The sequence below is a fragment of the Ascaphus truei genome, chromosome 2 (assembly GCF_040206685.1).
Source record: "Ascaphus truei isolate aAscTru1 chromosome 2, aAscTru1.hap1, whole genome shotgun sequence".
Taxonomy (NCBI): Eukaryota; Metazoa; Chordata; class Amphibia; order Anura; family Ascaphidae; genus Ascaphus; species Ascaphus truei.
This window is the reverse complement of record NC_134484.1, coordinates 240,239,709-240,251,906: the sequence shown is the minus strand read 5'-3', so window position 1 is coordinate 240,251,906 and position 12,198 is coordinate 240,239,709. Positions and strand designations below refer to the sequence as shown.

General features: G+C 54.7%; 1 long non-coding RNA gene across 1 annotated transcript in view; it reads left to right on the top strand.

The window, feature by feature from the left end:
* Positions 1-6,766, top strand: part of LOC142487185 (uncharacterized) — a 47,161-nt gene extending 40,395 nt beyond the window's left edge. The window contains exon 4 of the long non-coding RNA XR_012799161.1: positions 6,578-6,766. This is a non-coding gene — a long non-coding RNA (uncharacterized LOC142487185). The remainder of the gene's footprint in view (positions 1-6,577) is intronic.
* The last annotated feature ends 5,432 nt before the right edge of the window (positions 6,767-12,198 follow it).

Sequence of the window (12,198 nt, the reverse complement as noted above, 5' to 3'; positions counted from 1 at the left end):
ACTTAAATGCAGTTAGTGTATGCAAAAATGGTGACAAAGTAAATTCCCCAGCTGTAATCATAATGATTACACAAGTTAAGTGGGAGTGAGTTCATGTTAGTAAGTTTTCTGCTTAGCCAACACAACCGACAAGGTAATGGCTGTATATAATATTGATATATTCACGCAACTGCTATAGAGTATGAGTCAAGTATATCACAATTTTATAAGATTTTCTTTGCTGCTTTGTCACCAGAACTTGGTCTTAATTCTGACACTATTTCTCTCTCTCTTTCCCTTCCCTCTATTACTGTTTTGAATGCATAGAGAAGATTGCTCCAAGATACTGTTCTGTTGAAACAGGCTGGTTAAAATAAAGGTTAATCCAGTCCTGCTGTCCCTTTCGTCAGGATCACTGCCAGTGGCAGATTTCCAATTTTGCCGCCCAGAGACCCATACCTTTTTGCCGCCCCTACATTTTTCATCCTGCCTTCTCCTCAATACACATACCGCCATCTCCTCATATGCATAATACCATTCTCTTTACGATACACATAATACCGCCCACTCCTCATACACCTAATACCGGTCTCTCCTCATACACATACAGTAACACCATCCTCTCCCCAATACACATATCGTCCTCCCCAATACACATAATACCACTGTCTCATAAACATAATACCCCCCTCTCCTCAATACACATAATACCGCCCTCTCATGAACATAATACCCCCTCTCCTCAATACACATAATACCCCCCCTCTCCTCAATAAACATAATACCGTCCTCTTCTCAATACACATAATACCCCCTCTCCTCAATACATATAATACCCCCTCTCCTCAATACACATAATACCCCCCTCTCCTCAATAAACATAATACCGTCCTCTTCTCAATACACATAATACCCGCCTCTCATCAATAAACATAATACCCGCCACTCATCAATAAACATAATACTGTCCTCTTCTCAATACACATAATACCCCCTCTCCTCAATACACATAATACCCCCTCTCCTCAATACACATAATACCCCCTCTCCTCAATACACATAATACCCCCTCTCCTCAATACACATAATACCGCCCACTCCTCATACACCTAATACTGGCCTCTCCTCATACACATTCAGTACCACCATCCTCTCCTCAATACACATAATATCGTCCTCCACAGTACACATAATACCACTGTCTCATAAACATAATACCAACCTCTCCTCAATACACATAATACCATCCTCTCCTCAATACACATGTAGCCCTCTTACCCCCACCCTAAATGAGATTGAGGTGGGTAGGTGTATCTGACTACTTATCAGTGTGGTGCTGTACCTGTTTGGCAACCAGGAGGGCGGAGCTTCCGCCACGGGGAACCTGGGGTATATACTTACACTCGGTGCAGCGCCTCCACCGATGAGGGATCCCAACGTGGTGGGAGTGTGCCCTCACCAGAACAACCATAAAGTAAATACACACAATGTGAATAAACAGTATTTACTGAGCATGAACGATAACTTCAATGAAACTCTCTTTGCATAACATCAATACATCATTACATCATATGAATAACATTGCATCACCCTGAATGCATACCATCCCCTTAGCCCACATGTCCATTATCATATCACCCTCAGTCCCATTGATAATAATGTGCTCGGGCACTTATCCCTTGAGTGTTCACAACAATAAAGAGAGTGTGAGTGTGAGGGATAGCGCTTCCCTGTGTTGGGGCCCGGTGGTGCACTTAATATATACTACCTCCCTGATCAGTCCTGATCAGGAAAGTCCTTTGTAGTCAGCAACTCCGCAACTTGGTCCCACGCTGTGGTGCGCTGCTCCTTGCAGAAATGATTACACCCTCTGACTCCTCCAAAGAGGGATCTCCAGCTGGAATGATCCTTTACCACAGTCTCTGCTATGGAGTCAGGCACTCTTCCTGCTACACACTGTACTGATAGTCAGGCACTGTCATGCAGCATTCCTCTTTCTCTCTGAGTATGGTGAAGGAGTCCCTGTCTTAAGGCAGTCCCTATAACATACAGTTATTCCTCTACAGTGTCTCAGGGGACTAACTGGGCCCTGGGGATATACCTCTAGCCTGGTCCCTGCATGCAGAAGATCTCTTGCTGTAGATTCTGTCTGATCCCAGACTCTGGCAGCTCACCACGTGCAACTGGCACTGGTGATATTACACACACTGTATAACTTAGAAAGCAACCCCCCCTTCTTCCTATGAGGGGCCTTTCCCTGACACAGCCAAAGCAACTACTCTGGCTGCACTGCACACAACACTGTTGCAACTTATTATCCTGCTCAGCTAAAGTGACAGCCTCCCTATCTGGGTCTGTCCCTATCTGCAGCAGCTCACTGGTTGACTCAGGGCTATCCCTAACTACTGTAACCACACGGCACCTGCCCTTACGCCAGGGAGAGCGCAGGGAAGCGTCCCATAGCCGGGGACCCACACTGGTAAGGGGACCAGGGCTATACACTCCCCTTGGTTAAAAACCCAACGCCCCCGCTTGGGGAACAGCATTGCACAGTACAAGAATACACAAGAAAAGTACATTCCCATATATATACATCTTAATGCACACCACCAGTGGCATACATCAAAATGACAATCATGGTGCATAAAAGATACCCCACAGTGATACCCGAGGCCAGCTGAGTCCCATAGTGGAGTGCCCCTAACGAATTGGGTGAGGGTATCTCCCTCTGATTTCCATGAATCACTGCCTGGTCAGTCACTGGTACTGAAATTATAGTCTCTGGTTTAGAGTCACTTCCGCCCCCGGTTGGGGAAAATTGCAAGGAGCCCTTGTTATTGACCCTTCACTGATCACCCGCATTCGTCTCGTGGGAGACTGGGAGGTTCAGTCTCTTGCCTCGGTCCACCACATGGCAGGCACAGTGCTCCATGTTGCTCTTAGAGGAGGCAAATTCCACTGGATCACTCGCAACACAGTCCTTGTCCCTAATCACTTGAGAGGCTTTCACTGGGAAGCAAGCGACTAGCAAAGTCTTTGTACTCAATGTCGTTACCACCTCCTGCAGGGGGTAAAGGGTTGATACCTTACCACTGCATTGATTCACGGTGTCCAGCAGGTCAGCAGGAACGCTGACTGTTACCACCTCACTAGTGCAAAAACAGAAAAAAGACCTCATTGTGTAATATAAATAACAATATTGTATTAATAATCAGGTGAGTATTGCACCTACATCAATATAGTAATATCAAGCAGGACATGTTAGGGACATGTTACCACTCTGTGCTCAGATGGGGGTCACCAGAAACAGCTCTCCTCCACAGAAGGGATTTCCCTCTGGATCAGGTGTAGCTGATGGAGTCGCCGCCACGGGTACACACTCCTCTCCGGTTCACAACACTGGTTTATCTCACTGCAGAGGGGGCTTCCCTCTGTCCCTGCTGTGTCAGGTGCAGCCGATGCGATCACCACCACAAACACACGCTCCTCTCCGGTCCACAGTGCCCACTTGGCTCACCACAGAGGGGGATTCCCTCTGTCCCGGCTAGGTCGGGTGTAACCGATGTAATCACCGCCGCGGGTGCATGCTCCTCTCCGCTCCACAGCGCTGGATCACAGGACGCTCGCCAGTGACATCATCAAGCGGCGCCAAGCATCATCAGGCACAAACACAGACCGCATGTGTATGAGTGGTATGCGAGTGAAGAAGTCCCAAATAAACAGTCCTGAACCACAGTGTGGTGAAAAAGTACAAAGGCAAATAAAGGCAATATAGAACCTCTTTTTGATGTATGGGGAATGCGCCCTCATTCAGTCTAACGCATTTCGTGTATCAAACACTTCGTCAGGGAATAGAGGAAATGGTGAGGGGGCGCTTATTATACCCACAATTCTCTAGTGATTGGCTAATTACAAAGGAACGCTGACTGTTACCACCTCAGCTGCACTGGACATCAGGGTAAAGTTGAATTGTCCCTCCACTTGGCAGATGGCCGGTACATACTGTTGATCCTGTACCGCCTGGTAGCAATACTTTTCTGGAAACTCGGGAGCATTGGATCCCAGTCCTGGGACCATTTATGTTGGAATGCACGGGCTCCCAGGTTGACGGGAGCTGCCATTTTGGACTGGGTCCCGCACGTAACTTCCCCTTCTTCTACTTCTGGTGCTTCCATCTGAGCCTGTGGGGAGTAATAGGGTATCTCACCACTCCGCTGGCTTGCGATGGGATCCTCTTCCTCCGATCTCATCTCCGGCTGTTCCTCCGACACACTGGGAGTTGCCACGGCCTAGGGACTCTTCTGCGGTTCCGGCCGCACCTGCGCTTGCTGCCGGGGAACGGCAATGTACAACGGGCCCACCACCAGGTCATGAGCAATCTCACCTCGGGCCCACGGGCCCACCGCAGAGCAAGCGGCAGCATCTGGATACACCTCATCTAGGGCACACGGACCCACAGCAGACTCTGTATCCGCCGAGATAGTTGGGTCTGCGTGTTTGCAGGAGTGGTCCGCCGGCTGGCGCATCACCACGAGTTGTTGGTCGCCGGAATCACTAAGAGAGGATGGGGGTAGAGACACCTTACCCTGTGATTCCGGAATCTGCGGTTCTGGAATCTGTGGTTCTGACTGTGGAACCGAGTCTACAACCGGGGTGCACGGACCCCATGGAACATCTGTTATAACACACACACTCGGTATGGCCACAGCATCGCAGCTGTCCATTTTGGTCAATGTAGCTTGAAAATCTTGCGGTTCTAGAGCAGAGTCTAGAACCGTAGTTAGTGCACACGGGGCCTCCGAAACCTCCGTGATTGCGCAAGGGGGGTTAATAACATCAACCCCCCCCCGTGTAGAGGCCAATCGCACCTTTATCAGCGGATTCCGGCTCTAGAACCGACTCTGGAACCGCGGTTAGAGTGCACGAGCCCTCCGAAACTTCTGTGAGGGAGGTAAATTGATTACCTGCATTGATTTATCCAGTTTTGAAGTCGACCGCTTCTTTCTTGGCGGATTCCGGAGTCCCCAGCAGCACTGGCTCTGGAAAATGTACTCCGCAGCAGGTACACCTGGGTACCCAAGTCATTTCACCACCTGGGAAGTCACAAGTGACACAGGAGTAGCGTAGACACCTTTTCCCTTCTATGAACACCACCTTATAGTGTAGAATCAGCAGCTCTGTGTCATAGTTCATACTACCAGACAAACTCAATAAATTTTGAATGCACGGACACAATAGAATGGGTACGTTCCCCTTCTTTGATAGCCAGACTCCATACACTTGAGGGTGTGATTTACTGCATCTTCTACTTCTATTATGAAGAACAGAATCTGCTGACTGCAGTTCATCGTACACTCTCCACTTGAGGTCATGCAGAGGAGGGGCACATTCTATGAGGGAGTGGTCCTGGCTCGACTCAAGTTGTAGGGGCGGGGCTCTGGTTTTCCCACCAGTTCTGGACAGATTTTTGCAACCCAATTTGGTGCAGGCTGGCAATCAGCAGCACATGTGCTCTCCTGACTTGGCAGGAGAGCCTATTTTAGATGTGACTCACTGGATGAGGGAGCCTCCATTTTGATCATGGTTCTGTTAATTTCACTAGGGCTCTGTGTATATAAGGGAGTAGCCTTCTGGTGGGGCCTCTGGTAGATGTAATACATGAGGGACAGTCTCTGAGCATATGTCATGCTCGGTGGCCAGTAGTAGGATAGTCCGCCGGCCGTCGGCATTAGGTTTCCAGTCTACAAAAGGGTCAGTGGCCAGACCCGGACAGTTCCGTACTTGCTTGCGCACTGTGAATACCCACGTGGAATTGGTGGATACTCCCACCACGGCAACCGCGCGCCTTGGATACCTGCTGCGCTAAGGCCCAATCATAGACCTCTTGCTTTGATGGCACGGACATGATGGGAAATTTAGATGAACAATTTGACACAAAAATAAAATAGGGCACCCCAGGTCTGAGATCTCAGCAGTGCCTCCAAATGTAGCCCTCTTACCCCCACCTTAAATGAGATTGAGGTGGGTAGGTGTATCTGACTACTTATCAGTGTGGTGCTGTACCTGTTTGGCAACCAGGAGGGCTGAGCTTCCGCCACGGGGAACCTGGGGTATATACTTACACTCGATGCAGCGCCTCCACTGATGAGGGATCCCAACATGGTGGGAGTGTGCCCTCACCAGAATAACCATACAGTAAATACACACAATGCAAATAAACAGTATTTACTTAGCATGAACGATAACTTCAATGAAACTCTCTTTGCATAACATCAATACATCATTACATCATATGAATAACATTGCATCACCCTGAATGGTGAGTAATGTTGCTGTATTTTATTCTGTTTTTTTTTATTTTGCAAATATCAATATCAGTGCGATTCAAAAGTCAAGCGATTCTCCTGTAAGCAATATCATTGGCTGAGCGGCTTCTACAGTAGATACTGCACAATTGGTGAAAAGCTAGGCGCATGCACATGCGCATTGGAACCTTCTTGAAACGCATATGCTTGTCATCACATCGACAGTAGGCGCATGCGCATGTGAACAGGGGACTGACCATTACAGTAAAACGTTTACTTTTGTTTTTCCTCAGTAAAGAAAACTTTGTCATCTCATGCGGAAAACGGCAAATGGAGGGATTTTGATGGATAATATCGCTTTGTGTAACAATGCCTGCACATTGCTGAATCGGATTAAAAAAACACGTACCGGAGTCTACAGTTTAGTGGCCATTGTTATTGATCAGGATATAATACCTGAAACAGTATGCTGATGTTTTCAGACCGTATACAATACTTTTTTATATATATACTGTATAATAAACCTGAGAAAATAAAAAGTATGCATTTATTCTACACTAGCTGATATACCCGGCGTTGCCCGGAGGCAGGGAGGGGACGGGGGGTGTGAAAGGCAGGGAGGGGGCGGTCAAAGGCAGGGGGGCAGGTGAAAGGCAGGTAGGGGGGCAGGTGAAAGGCAGGGGGGGCATCAAATGCAGGGGTGGGGCAGGGGGGGCATCATAGGCAGGGCTGGGCGTCAAAGGCAGGGGGCGTCAAAGGCAGGGGGGGGCATCAAAGGCAGGGGGGCATCAAAGGCAGAGGGTGGCCATCAAAGTCAGGGGGGGGAGTCAAAGGCAGGGGGGGTGTCAAAGGCAGGGGGGGTGTAAAAGGCAGAGGGGGCATCAAAGGCAGGGGGGGCATCAAAGGCTGGGGGGGCATCAAAGGCAAGGGGGGCGTCAAAGGCGGGGGGGGCGTCAAAGGCAGGAGGGCATCAAAGGCGGGGGGGGGCATCAAAGGCAGGGGGCGTTAAAGGTGGGGGGTGTCAAAGGCGGGGGGGTCAAAGGCAGGGGGGGCGTCAAAGGCGGGGGGCATCAAAGGCGGGGGGTCAAAGGCAGAGGGGCCGTCAAAGGCGGGGGGCGTCAAAGGTAGGGGGGGCATCAAAGGCGGGGGGCATCAAAGGCAGAGGGGGTGGTGCCCAAGGCAGGGGGTAGGTGGGGGGGGTGTCAAAGGCAGGGGGTGGCATCAAAGGCAGGGGGGGTGTCAGAGGCAGGGGGGGCATCAAAGGCAGGGGGGGGCATTAAAGTCAGAGGGCGGCCATCAAAGTCAGGGGGGGAGTCAAAGGCAGGGGGGTGTCAAAGTAAGGGGGGGGCGTAAAAGGCAGGGGGGGGGCGTCAAAGGCGGGGGGGCATCAAAGGCGGGGGGCGTCAAATCAAAGGTGGGGGGCGTCAAAGGCGGGGGGCGTCAAAGGCGGGGGGGTGTCAAAGGCGGGGGGGCGTCAAAGGCGGGGGGGCATTAAAGGTGGGGGGCGTCAAAGGCGGGGGGGTTAAGGCACGGGGGCCGTCAAAGGCGGGGGGCGTCAAAGGCAGGGGGGGCGTCAAAGGCGGGGGGGTGTCAAAGGCAGGGGGGCGTCGAAGGCGGGGGGGGCTTCAAAGGCGGGGGGGCATCAAAGGCAGGGGGGGCAGGTGAAAGGCAGGTGGGGGGGGCAGGTGAAAGGCAGGGGGGCATCAAAAGCAGGGGTGGGGCAGGGGGGGCGTCAAAGGCAGGGGGGCATCAAAGGCAGGGGGGCGTCAAAGGCAGGGGGGGCATCAAAGGCAAGGGGGGGCATCAAAGGCAGAGGGGGGCCATCAAAGTCGGGGGGGGAGTCAAAGGCAGGAAGGGGGGTGTCAAAGGCAGAGGGGGTGTCAAAGTAAGGGGGGGGCGTAAAAGGCAGGGGGGGGGCATCAAAGGCGGGGGGGCGTCAAAGGCGGGGGGCGTCAAATCAAAGGCGGGGGCGTCAAAGGCGGGGGGGCGTCAAAGGCGGGGGGGCATTAAAGGTGGGGGGCGTCAGAGGCGGAGGGGGTGGTGCCCAAGGCAGGGGGTAGGTGGGGGGGGTGTCAAAGGCAGGGGGTGGCATCAAAGGCAGGGGGGGTGTCAGAGGCAGGGGGGACATCAAAGGCAGGGGGGGGCATCAAAGGCAGAGGGCGGCCATCAAAGTCAGGGGGGGAGTCAAAGGCAGGGGGGTGTCAAAGTAAGGGGGGGGCGTAAAAGGCAGGGGGGGGGCGTCAAAGGCGGGGGTGCGTCAAAGGCGGGGGGCGTCAAATCAAAGGCGGGGGGCGTCAAAGGCGGGGGGGCGTCAAAGGCGGGGGGGGCATTAAAGGTGGGGGGCGTCAAAGGCAAAGGTCGTCAAAGGCGGGGGGGCGTCAAAGGCGGGGGGGCATTAAAGGTGGGGGGCGTCAAAGGCGGGGGGGGTTAAGGCACGGGGGCCGTCAAAGGCGGGGGGCGTCAAAGGCAGGGGGGGCGTCAAAGGCGGGGGGTGTCAAAGGCAAGGGGGGCGTCGAAGGCGGGGTGGGCTTCAAAGGCGGGGGGGCATCAAAGGCAGGGGGGCAGGTGAAAGGCAGGTGGGGGGGCAGGTGAAAGGCAGGGGGGCATCAAAGGCAGGAGTGGGGCAGGGGGGGGCGTCAAAGGCAGGGGGCATCAAAGGCAGGGGGGCGTCAAAGGCAGGGGGTCATCAAAGGCAAGGGGGGGCATCAAAGGCAGAGGGGGGCCATCAAAGTCGGGGGGGGAGTCAAAGGCAGGAAGGGGGGTGTCAAAGGCAGAGGGGGCATAAAAGGCAGGGGGGGCATCAAAGGCAGGGGGGGTGTAAAAGGCAGGGGGGGTGTCAAAGGCAAGGGGGGGTATCAAAGGCGGGGGGTGTCAAAGGCGGGGGGGTCAAAGGCGGGGGGGGCATCAAAGGCGGGGGGCGTCAAAGGCAGGGGGGGCGTCAAAGGTGGGGGCGTCAAAGGCGGGGGGGGTGGTGCCCAAGGCAGGTGGGGTGTCAAAGGCAGGGGGGGCGTCGAAGGCGGGGGGGCTTCAAAGGCGGGGGGGGCGTCAAAGGCAGGGGGGGCAGGTGAAAGGCAGGTGGGGGGGCAGGTGAAAGGCAGGGGGCGTCAAAGGCAGCGGTGGGGCAGGGGGGGCGTCAAAGGCAAGGGGGGCATCAAAGGCAGGGGGGCATCAAAGGCAAGGGGGGGGCATCAAAGGCAGAGGGGGGCCATCAAAGTCGGGGGGGGAGTCAAAGGCAGGAAGGGGGGTGTCAAAGGCAGGGGGGGCATCAAAGGCGGGGGGCGTCAAAGGCAGGGGGGGCGTCAAAGGTGGGGGCGTCAAAGGCGGGGGGGGTGGTGCCCAAGGCAGGTGGGGTGTCAAAGGCAGGGGGGGCGTCGAAGGCGGGGGGGCTTCAAAGGCGGGGGGGGCGTCAAAGGCAGGGGGGGCAGGTGAAAGGCAGGTGGGGGGGCAGGTGAAAGGCAGGGGGCGTCAAAGGCAGCGGTGGGGCAGGGGGGGCGTCAAAGGCAAGGGGGGCATCAAAGGCAGGGGGGCATCAAAGGCAAGGGGGGGGCATCAAAGGCAGAGGGGGGCCATCAAAGTCGGGGGGGGAGTCAAAGGCAGGAAGGGGGGTGTCAAAGGCAGGGGGGGCATAAAAGGCAGGGCGGGGCATCAAAGGCAGGGGGGTGTCAAAGGCAGGGGGGGCATCAAAGGCGGGGGGCGTCAAAGGCGGGGGGGGTCAAAGGCGGGTGGGGCATCAAAGGCAGGGGCATCAAAGGCGGGGGGGCGTCAAAGGCGGGGGGCGTCAAAGGCGGGGGGGCATCAAAGGCGGGGGGGCATCAAAGGCGGGGGGCGTCAAAAGCGGGGGGGGTGGCGCCCAAGGCAGGGGGGGCGTCAAAGGCAGGGGGGGCATCAAAGGCAGGGGGGAATCAAAGGCGGGGGGCTTCAAAGGCGGGGAGGGCGTCAAAGGCAGGGGGGGCGTCAAAGGCAGGGGGGGCGTCAAAGGCAGGGGGGCGTCAAAGGCAGGGGCGGAGTCAAAGGCAGGGGGGGCGTCAAAGGCAGGGGGGCATCAAAGGCAGGGGGGAGGTCAATGGCAGGGGGGGGGGTCAAAGGCAGGGGGGACGTCAAAGACAGGGGGCGTCAAAGGCATGGATTCCTCCCCCTGCATTTCCTCACCTGGCAACATGCCATGCTCCTCAGCCTGACAGTGGTCCTCTCCCCCCTCGTGGCCTCCGGCGACTCCTGGTGGCACAAAGGAGCTATTGCGCGGCCGCAACACCCTGCCGCCCTCCTCCTCCTCCTTGGGGATGTTGACCGGGGTAGCGGCGTGTGGGGGTGGGGGGTGCGCCATAGAGAGCGTGCTCTGTGCGGTGGGGGGAAGTGGTTGAGCACCGGGGAGCGGGGGTCCTTCCGGAGGCTGCCTGCCCACTGCCTGTCCCCCCGCCGAGGAGGGAGGGAGGGTAGTGAGCGCCGGGGAGGGAAGTGAGCGCCGGGGAGGGAAGTGAGCACCAGGGAGGGAAGTGAGCACAGGGGAGGGAGGCGAGTCCTTCCGGGCGTCGCCATCTTAGGCACTCGGTGTCGCGAGGCAGCTGCAGGAGGAAGGGGGTCCTTCCGGGCGCTGTCATCTTAGCCACTCGGCGAGGCTGCCTGCCCACTGCCTGTTCCCCCGCTGGGGAGGGATGGAGGTGAGTGCCGGGGAGGGAGGGAAGTGAGCGCCAGGGAGGGAAGTGAGCGCCGGGGAGGGAGGTGAGTGTGATGGGGAGTGTGTGTGTGTGTGTGTGTGTGTGTGTGTGTGTGTGTGTGTGTGTGTGTGTGTGTGTGTGTGTGTGTGTGTGTGTGTGTGTGTGTGTGTGTGTGTGTGTGTGTGTGTGTGTGTGTGTGTGTGTGTGTGACCGAGGGGGAAGAGAGTTGCAGTTGGGTGATGTCAGAGCCACAAATTTGATTGGCCAGAGGCTGAGGACCAATCAGATTCACCGCAGATAGCACTAACCTTTTGATTTTATATATTAAGATGTGTTCCAGTACATATGTGTATTCTATACCTGTGCAGCATGTACAGTGGTGACACATCTTATTCTCACGTTTCCCGCACGGCAGGATGTGTGTGGGCAGCGTGGTGACGCGGCCTGTCGCGTGTCACTGTGACGTCACCGTCACGTGCGCGCCCGGCTTCCCCGGCTTCCCCAACACCCCTGGAGTTTGAAGTGAGGTAAGCGGGGGTGCGGAGAAGCAGAGGGGCACAGCAGGCGCCGGGTTCGGGAAGGGGGACAAAAATGCGCGCGGAGTGGTGGAGGTGAACGGGGAATATGCGGCGGCGCGCGGTCTAGACCCGGCGCCAACCGGAGTAGATCCCGGCCTGCCGCCGGCAAAAGTTAGAATAAAAGCTGCCGCAGCAGTATTGTTTTAATACTCTTGTGATGTACAGTACTGAGCATGCCTACAGTATACAGTACAGTATGCCTGGACAGTACTGTACATTATCGAAACACTGTATTTTGTTACAGTATAAAAGGAGACAATGGAACAATTTAAAACAAATCAACATTTTCTTTTATTGGTGGAGTAAGTACAAAAACATTTATTTACAAATACTGTACAATGTTAAAACATTTTAAGTGTACAGCAATTCAAAACATCAACAGGTGTATGGTTTATTGCTAGTGAAACATTTATGTATAGAAAGTAAAAACATGTAGTCAGTCAGTATGGTTTACAGTCACATGGTGTTATTAAAAAAATTCTTTATTCATAAAATATACATAACGCAACATCTCCTTTATTAAAGTACAGAAAGTCAAAATTTTTACAGTAGGATGGTGTACAGAACAGTCAGTCAGGCCTGCACAACTCCAGTCCTCGAGAGCCGCAAACAGGCCCGGTTTTCTTGAAAACCGGGCCTGTTTGCGGCCCTCAGGGACTGGAATTGTGCAGGTCCTGTGTG